General features: G+C 41.3%; 1 pseudogene; it reads left to right on the top strand.

Annotated features, from left to right (window-relative positions):
- LOC149473675 (uncharacterized) overlaps positions 1-16,774 on the top strand; it is a 111,689-nt pseudogene extending 94,915 nt beyond the window's left edge.
- Positions 16,775-18,165: the final 1,391 nt, after the last annotated feature.

Here is an 18,165-nt window from a genome sequence, read left to right on the forward strand (position 1 = left end):
ACATTTCTCACCAAATATTATATTTGCCTTGAAAGGTGACCACACAGTGATGAAGTTTTATTTTGACGCTTCCATGAGGCACAAGCTCGTCTTCCTCAGGACAACAATAAAGTGAAGCAATACAACATGTATACCCCAAAAGCCCCTCACATTATTACCACCTACATGTATCAATATCATCAAATGCAAATGTCAAACTTCCAGCTAGAAAATGGTGGGGAATTATCCAAACTGAAACCACAGAAAAAGAACGACAATAATGTAGTCAGGGCCGTGGATAAGGAGGTACCACCAGTCCTCCTGTACGGGGCACAGGCCGGCAGGGGGGCCCAAGCAGCTGGGTTAATCAGATATGGGCAGGGAGGGTAATCAGCATAGTGGAGGGAATTACTGGAACCGATCCCCCGCATGACTCTGCAGCAGCTGAAAGCTGACTTCTTCTCCTCTCACTCCCACCAGCTTTCAGCTGCTGCAGAGAGAGCAATACAGGGGATCGGTTCCAGTAATTCCTCCCACCAACACCCTCCCTGTGCACCATACGTTTCCCTCTGCTGCCCATGTCCTCATGTGTGCTCCCACCACTGCAGTGCTGCTGGGTTCCCTCCTCTCCTTCCCACGCAATAGGATCCTTCAAGATGGAGAGTAGGGGAAGGGTCCGGTAAATATGTCACATTTTCCAGTCCCTTCCTTTCCTGAATAAACACAATGAGTGATTGGTACTGATCACTCACTGTGTCCATTTATAACTGAAGCATAGTAAACTGTTTTTCTTTTGGGGGGGGGGTCTGTCAGGTTGACTGTATGGGGTCCCATGGTTTCTAACAGCAGCCCTGAATGTAGTACATACAAAATGGGCATAGATGAAGGAAGGAGCTAAATCCAGGCAATAATGACAAGTGCCAGAGACAAGAAAACTGCATGACAGAGCATTAGTTGCCTTCAAGATGATCACCCAAGCTGGATCAGGGCTGTTGTCCTGAGGAATATGAGCTTGTACCTCAGCAAAACAATGAAATAAAACTTTTTCAGTGTGTGTTCACCTATCAAGCACCATGAGTGCCATTTGGATTATATATCAAAATATCTCACAGAAAGCCTGAAGAAATCCTTTCTAGGGTTTATATAAATAAACCAGATTACCTAGGCTTTGAGCCACCCCAGGAATGAGTCTGTGCTGCTGCAATCAAGCAGCCAGATTAATTGCTTTAAAAGACCTTGGCATGCTCACAGACAGTGCCCTGTAGCCTGGGGAGCAGACAGGATGAGTCTGCTAAAGCTAACGTTTGTGAAAATTGGAAATGTGTTCATTTTTGTAGCTGACAATAACTAGGCTTGTTCAGTCTGCTAGTCAGGACTGTATTTATATAGAGCTAGTGTCAAGAAATGGATAAGATTTGTTTTGAAGATTTTTCTTTATTTAGAGCCCTGCACAGTTCCATTAAAAAAAAAATTGTGAATTGTAATTGTCACATAGCACTTTGCACCAATTAACTCTCCACAATTTGAAAAAATCATCTGGACTGGCCTCCCTGCTTTAAAAAGGCTGCTTACCCTATGGAGCCTAGCCCCCGCTATCTATTATCCACTCAAAATAAAGTTACACTTCCAAGGATGCAGTCTAAAGATCAAGTTTTCACTTTAGGGCTTGCCCACTTTTATTTCTTACTTTACAACAGTAAACTGATATATATATATTAATATACTAAAAGGGTGCAGCGCTGGTAAAAATCACAAATATAATGTATATATGGTAAATTCATATATAGATAATTAATCATCAATAAGGTGACATTGTGCAAATTCATATGCAACTAGAATCTGTGACTAATATTGCAAAACTAAAAAAAAAAAAAAAAAAAAAAATTTGAGCATACCAAAAGGTGACAGTGTAGTTGAAATCACACACAGACGCATAGACGTCCACAAATTAATGAGCCTTGTATATAAATAGGGATTAAGCTGAATCCCTATGACTACAAGCCATAGCCCGAAACGTGTCAGAGTATAGCTACAGCTGATTGACGCTACACCGCCGGCACCACGAGGAGTCCCGGCGGCCATCCTGATTTGGTCAGTATTACTCTTTTATACCCATCTGCCTGAACTTTGGAATAAATATCCTTGACATACTACACTATTGGCTTCCTCTGTTTTTTGAGCCCCTGTGGGAGCTCATCATGATTGCAGAGCGTATGCTATTGGAGTATGGATTATGAAGCAGTGGAGGCTACATGACCAGATCTGACCAGACCTATGTGAGGGCGTCTGATGCGTTTTTATGATATACAAATGCGCATAAAGATTGCTTATCTGGTGAGTGCACAGTCTTTACCTTATTTTCTCACCTTTTTCACGTTTCCGGTTGTTGGACGCCTGAAGATCATCAGCGATCTTGTTCACATTTTTTGGACTCATTTAGATTGGTTATAGATCTTTCACGATATTAGCCACATAATATAGTGGCATATTTGCTTGCACAATGTCACCTTACTTATCTATTTATATACAAGGCTCATTAATTTGTGGACGTCTATGCGTCCTTCTGTGATTTCAACCACACTGTCACCTTCTGGTATACTCAAAATTTTTTTTATTTTTTTTTTGCACTATTAGTCACAGATTCTAGTTGCATATGAATTTGCACAATGTCACCTTATTGATGATTAATTACACTGTTCAACAAATGTTTATTTTTTGCCAGTTTTGGAAACAAAAGGATCCATTTCTTAATGAATTTCACATTCTGAGTTCAAATATAACAATGAAATTTGTCAATTAGCTCTAGTTTTTCTGTAAACGGAAAGTTTTCTACTATAGGCGTAATGACTACATAATGCACAATAATTATATAGATAGATGTCTTTCCACAAATATAAAGCAAGTGATATTGACTACATAACAAAGCCTAAATGGCATAATATATTGCATAGGATTACCAAGAAAAATTATAGCCATAAGCTAAGTTGAATCATTTTAATACTTAGGATTCTCACTAGTTTTGTCTTCAGTTTGTGTCGGTTTTGCTTCTCTTGGCTTTTCTCTTGTATTCGAGGAAAGGGCTATCTCTTACAACTGCACGTGACTACACGCTTCAGGTTCTTCCTCACTTGACTCAACCACGAAGGATTCTGGTGCTTTAGGAATTGGTAGCCCCTCTCCATGAGGAACTGGACGTATTGCCGATGGAATATTTGGATAGTGCACAGATAACTTTTTCTTCTTATTTAGCCCTTTTACAATTGGAGGCACCATACAAAAGTAACAATTACTAACATGATCTGTTGGCTCTCTCCAAATCATTGGCACAGCGAAAAGCATAGATGCCTTTTTTCCATTCAACCATTGCTCCAGTGCCGTCCCACAAGAATTGCAGCATATATGTGGTGCCCAGCTCTTGTCCTGGTCTCCTATCTTGCAGCCAAAATACAAGTTGTAGGCTTTCTTAATCATTCCTGTTATCCTCCTTTTTTGTGAGATAAAAGTTATTTCACCGCAGATATAGCAGAAATTATCTGCTTTATTCACACAAGTTCGAGGCATTACTGAGTAGCCTATATAAGCATAAAACTAAATGTAAAGACGCTGTCGAACTACAATCAGCTACAGATACTGCAGCTTTTATGCAGTGAAGTGATGCAATTAAAGGATAATATTGCATCATCTCAGTATACATGCAATTTTCTATTGGTCACCAGTATCAATTGCGCAATATGCAGCTGAAGTTGCATCATAATTTTGAATGGCTTACGTCATTAGATGGGTGAATATATCATGGCAACTAGAGCCAATCAACATTTTTTAGGGTCATTTTCGTTTTCAGCACCCCAAAATTATGTAAGATTAGCTAATTTTATGCCCAAAACTTTTTACCTGTTGAACAGTGTTATCTATATATGAATTTAGCATATATACATTATATTTGTGATTCTTACCAGTGCTGCACCCTTTTAGTATATTACTGTTTACCTGAAGGTCTTATATGGTGCCTTTGGTGCATGGTCGCTATTCCCTGTGTTGATTGAGCGCTCACTTATTTTCAACTTCCTGATATATATATATATATATATATATATATACTGTATATATAAAAGGATATACAGCTTCAGTACAAACTTTTATTTAGTTTCCAAAAAAGTCTTTTTTAGATGAAAGATTTTTTTGACATATTACATAACCAAAACTCTAGAAGTTACGAATCTGTCTACATGGGGAGTCAAACATGAAATATTGTATTTAAACTGAAATTACAAATAACCTATTGGAATCAGTAGGAGAGATTTTCTATTGAATATATAATGTATCTCCAATCTAACCCTTTATAGGATACTTATAGATTGATAACCATAGTAGTTTTAACATAACTATCTTCTAGCTTTAAAATAATAAAGAGTGTGGAATCGGGTCTGAAGTGTGCTGAACACATCTAATTAACAGCTTAGTGACAGAAATTCAAGTGAGTTTATCCTGGGTGTAGTTTGCTTTGAAAGCATTTCCATGGTTCCCACTGTTTGTAAAATTTGACAGATTCACCTTCCTTGTGGGCCATTAATTGTTCTAAAGTGTAAGTTTCCTCCACCTGTTTAATAACTTTGCTAACCTCCAGAGTCAAATTAGATTTCCATTTCTGTAGAATCAATAAGTGAGCTGTGAATAAGATCTGCATGCTAATTGGCCGAACTATGGAGGGAAAGTGATCAGTGTTAATACTGAGTATTGCCTGTTCTATGTTATCTTTCCAATTTTGGACAGCTGCCGTATCGTGGGGTGGGAATATTGTTTTGGTGCATTTGGATATATGGTAGTCAGCAAGAAAGGATATAACCTGGTCCTGGAAAGCCAATTCTCCTCCAATTGGCTTGAGGGTTAAGAATCCAAGATTTTAACAGTTCTAGTATATTCGCCATATAGTAGTCCCTTAATATCAGTAGTCCCATTCCTCCTGTAATTTTCTGCTTTAACAGAATATGTCTGCCCATAGAAATTTGGTTATTTGTTGTTGCATAGTTCTAAAGAATTTATTTGGAATGCTGACAGGCAGGGCTCTAAAATAGAAGAGTATATCCGGTAATAATAACATCTTGTAAGCTACTACTCTGCCCAGGGGCGGACTGACCATTTGGAAACTCGGGCACTGCCCGAGGGCCCGGGGTCAGTAGGGGGCCCCATGAGATGCCCCTGGTACCTTTTTTCATAGGCTTTTTTGAGTTTGGGCAAGGACACAGGGGCCCCATGATCCCCTATTGCCCGGGGGCCCCATGAGTTTTCAGTCCGCCCCTGACTCTGCCTGACCATGAGAGATAAAAGTTTCTCAACCTGTTTAATTCTAGCTGCACAGATGTGATCAGAGGTAAGAAGTTTGCTTTAACCAAACCAGATGACAGTGTACACTCTCCAGCGCTCCAGGAATCAACTGACAGAATGAAGCCGGGAGAACCAGGGCAAAGGATGGCCTATGGATGGCGTTTCGGGAATGCCACCCTGCTCAGACAGGGTTATCAAAAACAGGAAAAAGAGCAAATAGCATGTTTGTAAAGCTTAAAATGAGAAAAAGCTTGATCAGCTCTGAGGAAAGGGACTTGTCACCGAAACGCGTCAGTAAGCGGACCACACTGACAGTCGGAACACCCTGCCCACTGCTGTGGCCATCTCGGTTCTCATTTTAAGCTTTACAAACATGCTATGTCTGTGAGTATGTTTTTGTCTTTTTGACCTTTAAATAAAACCTTGGATAATGCACTAGGTGTTTGCGCCACCTGTTTGCTCTTTTTTTTTTTTTAAAGAAGTTTGCTTTGTATAATTTATTATATGAGGATGTCAGTGTAATTCCCAAATGTTGAAGACTACCATTAGACCAAGGATAAGGAAATGTAAATTTTTGTTGATTTCTTGTTTTGTTATTTATGGCTATTCCTAGAATGTTAGATTTTGAGGCATTAACTTTGTAGTAGGAAATTTTGTTAAATTGGGACAATATTTCGTGGACTGCCGGGACAGAGGATGATGAGTTTGAGAGCAATAATATTAGATCATCTGCAAAAAGTGTGACTGTATGAGGTTGTCCTCGGGATAATATGCCAGTTACATCTGGATGGGTTCTTATTTTTTCTGCCAAGGGCTCCATTAAAAGGGCAAAAATTAAGGCGGACAATAGACTGCCCTGATGATATCCATTTGTGATTGTAACGTTTGCCCACATTTATTTAAATAAAGTTCAATAACTCATTGGTTACCCTCACAGATGTTATTCAGCATTCCACTTCTAAAGCCTCAAAACACCAATACTCATCAGCCTCCTGGCTTTCACTTGCATTGTCACTTTTCAGGAATTAATCCTCAAGCCCTTTCTCTGTATCTTCCAGTTCTCACACAAGCTCTGAGCTCACAAGCACACTCTGTATACCTCAAAGCTGCCGGCTGCAGTGGCCTGCACCATGTGCACAGCTTTGCCCCTCTTGGATCTCCAGAAAGCCTTTGAGCTCCAGGACCCAGAGCAGGATTTACTTATTTAAGAGGAGAATGAATAACCTTCCTGGAGACCCTCAACCTATATTGATAAGAATCCTGGGTGCCACCTAGCTCTCTTCAGCTGTTCTTCACAGGGAGCAGTTCTCTTGAGGTAAGTAGCATCTTGACAAGTGAGGTTTTAGTGGTCTTAGAATTCAAGGCAGAACAGCAATGGGAAGGTTCTTGTATTACTTTCCAACTAAACTAGTCACTCACCATCTCCATGTGGAAGAGCAATGAGGAAGCAGTCAGCTTCCTATAAGTCCAAAGTATCACGTATCTTCAAGGAGGCCTCCCAGGATGGGTGATCCTTACAGCACTCCAGTTTCCTAGGCTCTAATGCTTAAGATAAGACAGGGTATTATAGTAACATTCTCACAGGGCAAGAGCCAAGGACATAAGACCCCACAGGGCCACCATTAGAAATTATTGAAGCTACAGTTGTACAGCTGACAGCAACCCCCCCCCTTCCCTGACAAACTATCCTCTGAATACATCAAAAGAGCTTTTCAGCCACTCAGGGAGAGGACAGCAAATGACCCCAGTACATCAATACACCTGCTCAGCAATTAGGAGGACAAAGAAGGCAGCTATGGTTAGTCAATCAAAGGGAGGCCAGGAAGTGATACCACTACATATCCAGAAGGGCTGTGGCTAGACAGAGGATTACCGACTACAATATCTCAGCAGCATCCCCATAGTAAGGTGTAATGCAGTTGCTGCTGCTGTAACTGGCCCCCATATCAAATGAGGATACCCAGCCTGTTGGAGTTGGAGACCCTTAAGGACTCATAGACTTCACACCTCTGGAGGTCCCTCCTCAGTGGGTGATGAGTTGGAAAGGACACAGCTCTAATATATTCACAGGGAATGTACAATGATTGCAGTATCCAACCGGGGAGGTGTGGACAGGCAATAAACATAGGAGGACCATGGGCAATGTACAGTACCAGAGGGTAACAGGAGTATGACAGGGGTGGATGACAGAGCACAGGATACTGGGAGCACTCCCCCTTCACCCAGAAGGGCAACACTCACATCACAGACTGGGATGGCTCTGTTCTGCTAGTTCTGACCACTCATTGACACACTGCAAGCTATAGGTAGAGAGACCATGGGCAGGTTCAGCATGACAGTCTAGTCAGAGAGCAGCACCCTCCTCAGCATAGGTAGAGAAAGAGGTGCTGGAGCAGTCAGCAGGGAAGGTTGTCACTGGAGAGACAGGGACAGCCAGTAAGCTACTTGGATGTATTTTCCCTTGGGGGACTTGAGTAAAGATGTATCCTCCTCCCAAACCCCTCTGCTGACCCAATGGGACCTTGGCATGTTCTGGAAGAAGCCCCCCCCCAACCCAACTGGTGGCCCCCACAAGGCTTGCTGTTTGGCCAAGGATTAAAAATCCTTTACACTGACTTTCCTGTCATTCCTATCACACCCTGCTGGAGAACACTCACCCAGCAGGTGGCTAAGATAATCCATTCCATGCTTAGAGAACACAAAGAAGAAGGAAGACACAAAGCTATGCTGACCAAAGCTCACAAAAATACAAACTCATTGAAGCGTGCATGAAAACTGATGTAAACTGATGTCTCTGCAAGTGAAATCTGCGCGTCAGTTTCCCTCAGTTTTCCTGCATGTTTGGTGTAAACGAGGCCTAAAAGCTTGAGGAGTTTAACCCCTGCAAAGAATATCTTTACATTCCTGAGAACCAGTGAATGCTAACTAGTAAAGTCGTATTTGAATTTTTCATTCCTGGTGTTTGAGAGGCTGTCAGATCTTCATGTCTGATATCCTTTATTTTAGAAAGCCATAGACTGAGTGAAAAGGGGAGATTCTTTCTTCCAGAGGACAGCTATAGATATCCTAGCTGCATTTGTTAAGTCCCACTGTAAGTTTTTTTTTACATGTGTTTTTTATTACATATGCAATTTATAAATCCATTATCCTTTATTAACCACTTGCCGCCCAGCTGCTGTAGATATACGGCGGCAGGGCGGCACTCGCAGGCAAAACCACGTTTTAACACGTGTGTTTTGTAAACAAATAGGGGGCGCGCGCAAGGCGCGCCGCCGCCCTATCTGTCCCGCTGATCACCGCCGCAGATGTGAGTCGCCGGGTCATAGCCGGTCCTTAGCGGCTATTTCCCGGCGTTTGACGGCGAACAGTGACAGACAGCACAGCTGCAGTAGCTGTGCTGTCTGTCACTTCCCTGTCAGCTCGAGGATGAGCTGATCGAGAAAGAACAGTTTCTCTTTCTCGATCAGCCTTGTCCCGTCCAGTACACACCCCCGACCCCTAGTAAAACACTCCCCTCACTCCTATAACCCTTCCCTCAAAATAAAGTTAACCCCTTCCTTCCCATTGCCATTAGTACAGTGTCAGTGTTTTTTTTTTTTGCACTGATCACTCTATTAGTGTTTTTGGGGATGTCAGTAACCCCAAGTCAGTACCCCCCAATGTCGGAATGTCCGCCGCAGTCCCGCAGTCCCGCCATAAGTCGCTGGCATAAGTCCCTGATCGACGCCATAATTCGCTGATCGCCGCCATTATTAGTATAAAAAAAAAACCTAAAAATCCCAGTATCTTTCCCGCCATTTGTAAACGCTATAACTTTCACGTAAACCAATTAATTTACACGTGTTGGGTTTTTTTTTTAGCAAAGATGTCGCAGAATGCATTTTGGCAGAAATTTATGACTAAATTTGATTTTTGCATTTTTTTTTACTGGACATGTTTTATAGCAAAAAGTCCAAAATATTGTTTTTTTTTCCTCAAAATTTTCAACCTTTTTTTTTATAGCGCAAAAAATAAAAACCGTACAGGCGATCAAATACCACAGAAAGAAAGCTCAATTTGTGGGGAAAAAAAGGATGTAAATTTCATTTATGTACCATATTGCATGACCGCGCAATTGTCCATTAAACTAGCGCAGCGCTGTATAGCAGAAAAATTTATTTATACCATAGTTTGTAGACGCTATAACTTCCACACAAAGCAATCAATATACACTCATTGGGATTTTTTTTACCAAAAACATGTAGCAGAATACATTTTGGCCTAAATTTATAACCAACTTTGAGTTTACTATATATTTTTTATAGCTGAAAGTAAAAAATATTGTTTTTCTTCAAAATTTTTGGCCTTTTTTTGTTTATAGCGTGAAAAATAAAAAGCGCACAGGTGATCAAATTACACCAAAAGAAAGCTCTATTTGTGTGAAAAAAGGACGTAAATTTCCTTTGGGTACAGCATTGCATGACAGCGCAATTATCAGTTGAATTAGTGCAGCGCCGAGTAGCAAAAAGAGGCCTGGTCTTTAAGGGGGGTAAATCCTCTGGAGCTCAAGTGGTTAAAGGTTTTATACATGGTTATAGAATAGCAAAGTATCCATTCTATGATCTTTGTATTAGGCTGGAGCTTAAAGCAGTGCCCCATCCAAAAGGGTAAGTTCCGCTTTAAGCCTTTGTTCCCCGCTCCCCCATTAAGGATTGGCACCTTTGGGAGCGGGGGGGAGAGGGTACCTGGATTTGACAGGTTCCCGCTCCCACTTCCACTGTGATCGCCTAGACGAGCGGAAGTTGTCCTCCCTCCCCGTAGTCTTCTGGGACACGTGACAGGTCCCAGAAGATTACGGGGCCATTCTCAAAGCGCAGCACTTCTCACTCATGCGCAGTGGGCACCTGGCTGTGAAGCCGCAAGCTGTCACAGCCAGGTGCCCACACTGAAGATGCCGGCACCAGGGAGAGAAGACGACCAGTGAAACCAGCGGTGATGAGGACACCGCGGGACTGAGGGACAGGTAAGTGGCTGTATTTTAAAAGTCAGCAGCTACAGTTTTTGTAGCAGCTGACTTTTATTTTTTTTTTCCAGGTGGAACTAAGCTTTAATATACAATGTTGTCTATCTAGATAGTATACAGCAGGGGCGGACTGACCATTTGGAAACTTGGGCACTGGGTCAGTAGGGGGCCCCATGAGATGCCCCTGCTACCTTTTTCATAGGCTTTTTTGAGTTTGGGCAAGGACACAGGGGCCCCATGATCCCCTATTGCCCGTTGCTTGCATTAATGTGAAAAACAGCTTCAGTTTCCCTCTGCTCCCCTTTCCCTGTGTGAAGGGGAAGAGAGGGGAGAAGAGATCAGTGCTGTGCACAGCTGCATCTCTTCTCCCCTTTCTCCCTCTTCACATAGGGACTCGAAGAGCAGCAGGAGCCATTGGCTCTTGCTGTTGTTAATCAAACGCAGTGAAGAGAAATTGAGGGTGGGGCCAGGGGCAGTGCCCGAGTTTCCAAATGGTCAGTCCGCCCCTGGGTGGGGCTAAGTCCTGTGTGTTTGTCTATGAAGCGGTGCTCCGTAGACACACAGGTCTGTAGCGAGCACACACTGTGTGCCCCAAGCAAACGGCTTGCTATAAGGACACACAAAGAAGAGGAGGAGCCAAATTGCTGACAGGAGACCCCAGAAGAAGACCCCATTGCACAGAGTAGGTGAGTATACAATGTTTTCTATTTTATTAAAAATAAAAAATTCAGACTTTAGTAACACTTTAATAAAAATGTATAAAGATGGGTAGCTCACGGCTTATACAGTATATGAAACTTTTTGGTACTGTAAATATTTAAGTACTCCATAGCAGCTTTGTTAGGTAGCATTTATGATATTAACGACTTGCCTTCTGGACAATTTATCCCTTTCATGACCAGGCCATTTCTTGCTATTTGGCACTGCGCTACTTTTACTGACAATTTCCTCCTCTTTTCAGGTCCCCTACTGGAGCTTCTGGCCCCCTGCCCCCACTGCTTGCTCTGGGGGGCACTTGTTTGTACTCACTCCCAAGCCATCTATGTGGCGTGGTTCAGCTCCACCCCTGCTCCCTCCTCAATGACTGTGATTGACAGCAGCGAGAGCCAATGGCTCCCACTGCTGTCTCAACCGGTGAGGAGAGAGAGAGACTCAAGAGACTAGGCTCTCATACACATCACTGGATTGGGCTCAGGTAAGTATTGGGAGGGTTGCGAGAAGATCTGCAAACTGAAGCTTCAGGTTTTACAAACACCTGTAAATATAGCTGTATTTGATTGGATTAAAAATAATAAATGTATTATCTGTGTGGCACGATCCTAACTATGGGCAGCTTTTGCAGCATGGAACTCCATATTTAAAGTGATAAAAGACTCAAACCCTCTATGCCTTATGTGTAGCAATCTCACTAATGTTTATATACAGAAGATTATGTGACAGTTCTTACACTTGTCTTATATGTACACCATGACATTACAATGTTCTGCAACAATTTCAAGAGGGCAGATCTTGTCTAGACCTGGAGGACTTGTAGTCAAAGCATAGGACCATTAGGCTAATGGTTCTACCCCTATATGACCCGAGACCTAATAAGTACAGTGGAAGCCTAGTGCCTGAAAACGTTAGCTCTGGCTTGCACAAAAGTAGACAAAAAAAACAAACAAACAAAAAAAACAAAGTGGGTGAACTAAGTATTGAACACGTCACCATTTCCATACATACAAAGAAAATTAAGTTATGTGTAATAAAATGGAATAACAGGGAAAAAGTATTGAACACATGAAGAAAGGTCTTATATAACCTTAAATATGGCGTTCCATGCTGAAAAAGCTGCCTATTTTTAGGATCTTACCACACAGATAATACATTTAATATTTTTAATCCAATCAAGTCCAGCTATATTTAAAGTGTGTGTAAAGTGTGCAGCTCCCACCGCAGCCCCCCATAATACTTACCTGACCCCAATCCACCCAATCACCCAATTTGTATGAGAGCCAAGGCTCTCCTGGTTCTCTCTCTCCCCACTGGCTGAGACACAGCAGTGGGAGCCATTGGCTCTTGCTGCTGTCACTCACAGTCATGGAACAGGGAGCAGGGGAGGGGCTGCACCACGCTCTGTGAATACCATAGACACACAGTGGTGGCTTGGAAATGTACACACAGGAGTGCCCCCAGAGCAAGCAGCTTGCTCTGGGGGCATCAGCAGGGTTGGGGGGCCAGAAGCACTGGCAGGGGACCTGAAAAGAGGAGGATAGGGGCTGCTCTGTGCAAAACCATTACACAGAGCAGGTAAGTAACATGTTGTTGTGTATTTTTTTTTTTTTAAACAAAGCTGAAACTTTCTAACCACTTTAGGATAATAGGAGATTCCTGCCCTCCTGAAGTGGCACTTTTGCTACTGTGTGTATGTATGTTTGCCTATGTATATTGAGGTATATGTAATTTGTGCTTTGCTCTAATGTGTAATAGAATACAGAACTTGGGAGATCTAACACTGTGGTTTTTCAGCCCTTACAGTAACCAGCGTTTGTTTTTTGGGGGGGTTTTTTAAGAATTGTAAGGGACATGTGAACATTTGTTTCTATGTCTTTTGTTCAGGACTTTCAAAAGGAGCTGAGCCAATGGAGGAAATAAGCCCAAGTATGCCTACAAGACTGTGGAGGAACTGAAAGCCAAAGGGAAAGGGGGGGGGGGGGAGAAGTCAGTGCACCTCAGAAATATCTCAAGTCGAGGTTAGTTCTGGTATATTGATGTGCTTAGTAAATACAAGGGGATAGCTCATGCAGTTTGGCCCACTTCTAGATTGGTTGACATTCTCAGGGTACCATGCAACATTGGGTACCCAGTCCCCTCACCTCTGCAGGCCATAACCATGTACTCTTTTAACCACTTACCTACCGGGCACTTATACCCCCTTCGTGTCCAGACCAATATTCAGCTTTCAGCGCTGACGCACTTTAAATGATAATTGCATGTTCATGCAACACTGTACCCATATGAAATTTGTATCATTTTTTTCACACAAATAGAGCTTTCTTTTGGTGGTATTTAATCGCCGCTGGGTGTTTTTTTTTGCGCTATAAACAAAAAAAGAGCAAAAAACAAAAAGGTTTTCATTGTTTCTATTATAAAATTTTTCAAACAGGTAATTTTCTCCTTCACTGATGTGCATTGATGAGGCTGCACTGATGGGCACTGATAGGCGGCACTGATGAGGCAGCACTGATGAGGCAGCACTGATATGCAACAATGATGGGCACTGATGGGCATCACTGATGGGCACTGATGGGTGGCACTGACTGACGGCACTTACTGGCGGCACTGCTGGGCACTGACTGGCAGCACTTCTGGGCACTGATGAGCAGCACTGCTGGGCACTGATAGGCAGCACTGATGAGTGGCATTGATGGGGGGCACTGCTGGGCACTAGTGGGTGGCACTGCTGGGCACAGGTGGGTGGCACTGATGGGCATAGGTGGGTGGCACTGATGGGCAATGATCATCAGGGTCTTTCCTATCCCCCCTTTTAAAAATTTCCATATATCTCTGTTAGGTATCATTCCCAAGAAAGAGCCTAATACATATCGTTTACTTCATCATTTGTCATTTCCTAATGGGTCATCTCTAAATGATGAAATAAGCGAAGTGTTGTCATCTGTTTCTTATAGCTCTTTTGAAGAAGCCATTCATAAGATCAGACAATTCGGAAGGGGAACCTTGCTGGCAAAAGCGGATATAAAGTCTGCATTTCATTTGCTATCAATTTTCCTAATTCTTTCAGGTTTTCAGGAATTCAGTTTAATGGTCAGTTTTATTTCAAGTGCCTGCCAATGGGTTGTTCAGTATTGTGTGCTTATTTTGAGTCATTTTCTCGTTTTTTACATTGGGTAGTTGCATTTGAATCAGGTGGCGATAGAATTGTACATTATCTTGATGATTTCTTATTCATAGGCCTGCCTGGTTCACCTGACTGTGGTAATATATTGCAACTATATCACCCAGCACTTTGGCATTCCGTTAGCAAACGAGAAAACAGTTTTTCCTACAACATCTATTGATTTTTTAGGCATAAATATCAACACAGATGTTATGGAATTTAAATTGCCACAAGCAAAACATAATAAATTATCATCCCTTATAATGTCCTTCTTACTTCATAAGTAGGTTTTGTTAAAAAAAATTCAGTCCCTTCTGGGTTTATTGGCATTTGCATCTAGAGTCATGCCTATTGGCAGATTTTTTTCTCGTTGTATGTATTTGGCTATCTCGGAATTCAAATCCCCCTTTTCACATATTCGTTTAATCGCTGATGTGAAAGAAGATCTGTTGGTTTGGTCTCAGTTTCTGGAAACCTTTAATGGTAAGTCGTTCTTTCAACATGATTTTGTTTTTACTCCAGATTTCGATTTACAGATGCAGCTGGTTCCAAAGGGTTTGCTGCAATATGGAGAATGCATTGGTTTTGCGAGGAATGGCATTCGGAGTGGGTGGCAAATAAAGCAACTAAGAATATAGTTTTATTAGAATTCTTTCTGCTAGTGGTTGCCTTGGAAATTTGGGAAGAACAATTTAAAAATAAAATATTTTAATACAGTCAGATAATAAAGGAGTGCTTTATGCAATAAACTGCCTTTCATCAAAATCTATTTATGTTATAAAGTTCCTTAGACACTTAGGTTTGTTATGGTTACAACTTGATATATGGGTAAAAGCAAAATACATTCAAGGAAGATAAAATAAAATTTCAGATTCACTATCTCGATTTCAGATGTCAAGATTTTGTCAGCTGTTGCCCAAAGCAGACAGAGAAGGAATTGCATGCCCAGAACACCTATGGAAATTGATTTGACAGTCATGTTTGATTCTGTTAAGAATTCATTAGCAAACAATACATAGACCAATTACACAGACGCATGGAAAAAATGGAGAGATTGCAGCTCGGTATTTGGATTTGCTTTTGATGCTCCTTTTAACTATTTTTGTGTTATCTTATGCAGTTAGAGTATTCTTATAGTCATATCACAAAAATGTTGGCGGGTGTTTCTTTTTTTCTTGAGGATTAACAATCAGACCCCTTGTACCAGTTACTTTTTGGTTCAGCAGGCTCTCAAGGGTTATAGAAAATCTCATATGTGCTCAGATAATAGAAGACCTATCTCTATTCAAAACTTACAAAATATCTGCCTTGCTACTTCTTCTGTTTGTTTTTCTGAGTTCGAATCGATTTTATTTAAGGTCGCCTTTGTCCTAGCCTTCGTTGGTGCTCTACGAATATTGGAGCTTTTGCCTCGTAATAAATGTATTAATGGAGGCCTTCATTTTGAACAAGTTTTATTATCAGATAATGAAGTCTGTATATTTATTTCCAAATCAAAAACAGACCAAACTGGTATAGGATGTTGGATTAGCTTGCGTAATTGTGGCGATCCAATTATTTTCCTTTATTTGCTGTTTGGTAGTATCTATCTTTTAGGCCAGTTGGTTCTGGTCCTTTTTTCATTTATGCTGATTCTTCTCCCCTTACAAGATATCAATTTGTTTCCGTCTTTTTCACGCGGGGTTAAGTCACTATAAATTTACCCCCCATTCATTTAGGATAGGTGCAGCTACTGAGCCTGCAAGAATGGGCCTGGATAATACCATTATTAAGAAACTTGGTAGATGGGACTCTCACCGTTTTCAGTTATATATTCGACCTGATCTTTCTGTTTGAATTCTAGGTACTAAAAGATCATTGGACACTCTTTTGTTTTTGGGCAAAGAAAAGAGCTGCTCAATGTTGCTATTCCAGAAATCTGTCCATGGATCCTTCATGTTTTCAAGTTTATTGGAAGGGTGTGAGAGGCCTACAGTGGGCTAACTTATTCTTTCATCTTTCTAGGTTGTTTGATATTTGGCCTAATCCAGATATCTTAATATTTCACCTGGGGGGAAATGATATAGGTAAGGTAAAAACATCGGAGTTGTTGTTTATGATGAAGCAAGATATGCACCATTTGAAATTATCATTCCCAAATACAACTAATTTTTTTCTGAGGTTATTCCACGACTGCTGTGGCTGGTATGTGCTCAATTTAAACCTTTAGAAAAAGGTAGGAAAAGGATAAACAGGGCTATGGAAAAATTAATGCCACTAATTAATGGTGGTTCTTACCCCATGTCAGGGGCGGACTGACAACTCATGGGGCCCCCGGGCAATAGGGGATCATGGGGCCCCTGTGTCCTTGCCCAAATTCAAAAAAGCCTATGAAAAAGGTACCAGGGGCATCTCATGGGGCCCCCTACTGACCCCGGGCCCTCGGGCAGTGCCCGAGTTTCCAAATGGTCAATCCGCCCCTGCCCCATGTAGATCTGGAAGGGGGTATTAGTGGCATTTACAGATCTGATCAGATTAATTTATCAGACATTGGCCTAGATATATTTAACTTAGGTTTGCAAAATTGCATTGAATTGGCTGCGCTTTTCGGGTAGGCCGGTCTTTTAGGCCCGGTTTGTGGGGCTTGTTGTTTTATGCTATTTAATTGATGCTTGAGTCCTTAATTACTTAGCTATTCTTGATTATTTAAGTTTATTTTATTACATTTGAATAAATGATATGAGTTATTTATTATAATTTATTTAATTTTCCATTTATACCAATAAAAGTGCCACGGCCAATTTTATGCCAATTATAGTGTGTGTGTCTTTCTTCATTAAGTGGTATTCGGGGAGGGAATTTGTACGGCCTTCATTCCCATGTTAAAAGTGGGCAAACGATCAATGTTCACTGCCATGGGCATGCAGCCTTCACTCCCTCTTGATATTTAATCATTTTAAATGGTATTTTTATTTTAACTCAGGTAACGCTTTAAGAAGTGCATGGCCCTTTAAGAAAGCTATAGGTAGTTTGGGCGGGAAAGCAGCGCCCCACATGACCTTTTAGAAAGTTCTGGAACCTTGGGGCTTATTATATAAACAGTGGTCTCCCGAGGCAATTTTCCAGTTGGTCGGCATCATCCAACATGCTCCCCATCCTCCCTTTCCCTTAGTCGCTGGCACTTTACGTGGTTTGTCGCCCTTTTATGCTATTTAATTGATGCTTGAGTTCTTAATGACTGAGCTATTCTTGATTATTTAAGTTTATTTTATTACATTTGAATAAATGATATGAGCTTTTTGTTATTATTTCATTTTCAATTTCTACCAATAAAAATGCCGTGACCAATTTTATGCCAATTATAGTGTGTGTGTCTTTCTTTATTAAGTTACATAGTGGTATTCGGGGAGGGAATTCGTACGGCCTGCATTCCCATGAAGATGATGGGGAGAGAAGGCAGCCAGTGAAACCAGACATGGTGAGGATACTGCTGGACCGAGGGACAGGTAATGCTGGTCATACATCGGTCAAATTCCGAAGGAACTTTCTTTTGAAAATCTTTTCTAAGAACTTTCGTTCTAATTTTGCACCATTAGTGGGTCGCAGAAACGACCGATTTTCGTGTGACCATCGAATTTGAGTGATTGGGCATGTTGGAAATATTTTGAAAAACAAACGTATTTCAAATCAATGATGGGAGAATCGTGTGGGAAATATAAACGAAAAAGAAATGAGCATGAGCTGTGACCTGAAAAGAAAAGAAAATTCTTGCCCACGAAAATTCTTTTTCTATAGCAACATGAGGTGAAATTGAAGACTTGGTTGGTCAAATTTCTAAATCAATGGTGGCATTGGATTACAAAATGCAGGAAAATTCCGATTTTCTAAAAAAAATGCGTTCAGAATTCAACCCATGTATGGCCTGCATAAGTGTCTGTATTTTAAAAGTCAGCAGCTACAGTTTTTGTAGCTGCTGACTTTTGTTTTTTTCTTTTCAGCTGGAACT

The sequence above is a fragment of the Staurois parvus genome, unplaced genomic scaffold (genome assembly GCF_062004578.1).
Source record: "Staurois parvus isolate SC_StPar_1 unplaced genomic scaffold, SC_StPar_1.0 ptg000012l, whole genome shotgun sequence".
NCBI classification, from domain to species: domain Eukaryota; kingdom Metazoa; phylum Chordata; class Amphibia; order Anura; family Ranidae; genus Staurois; species Staurois parvus.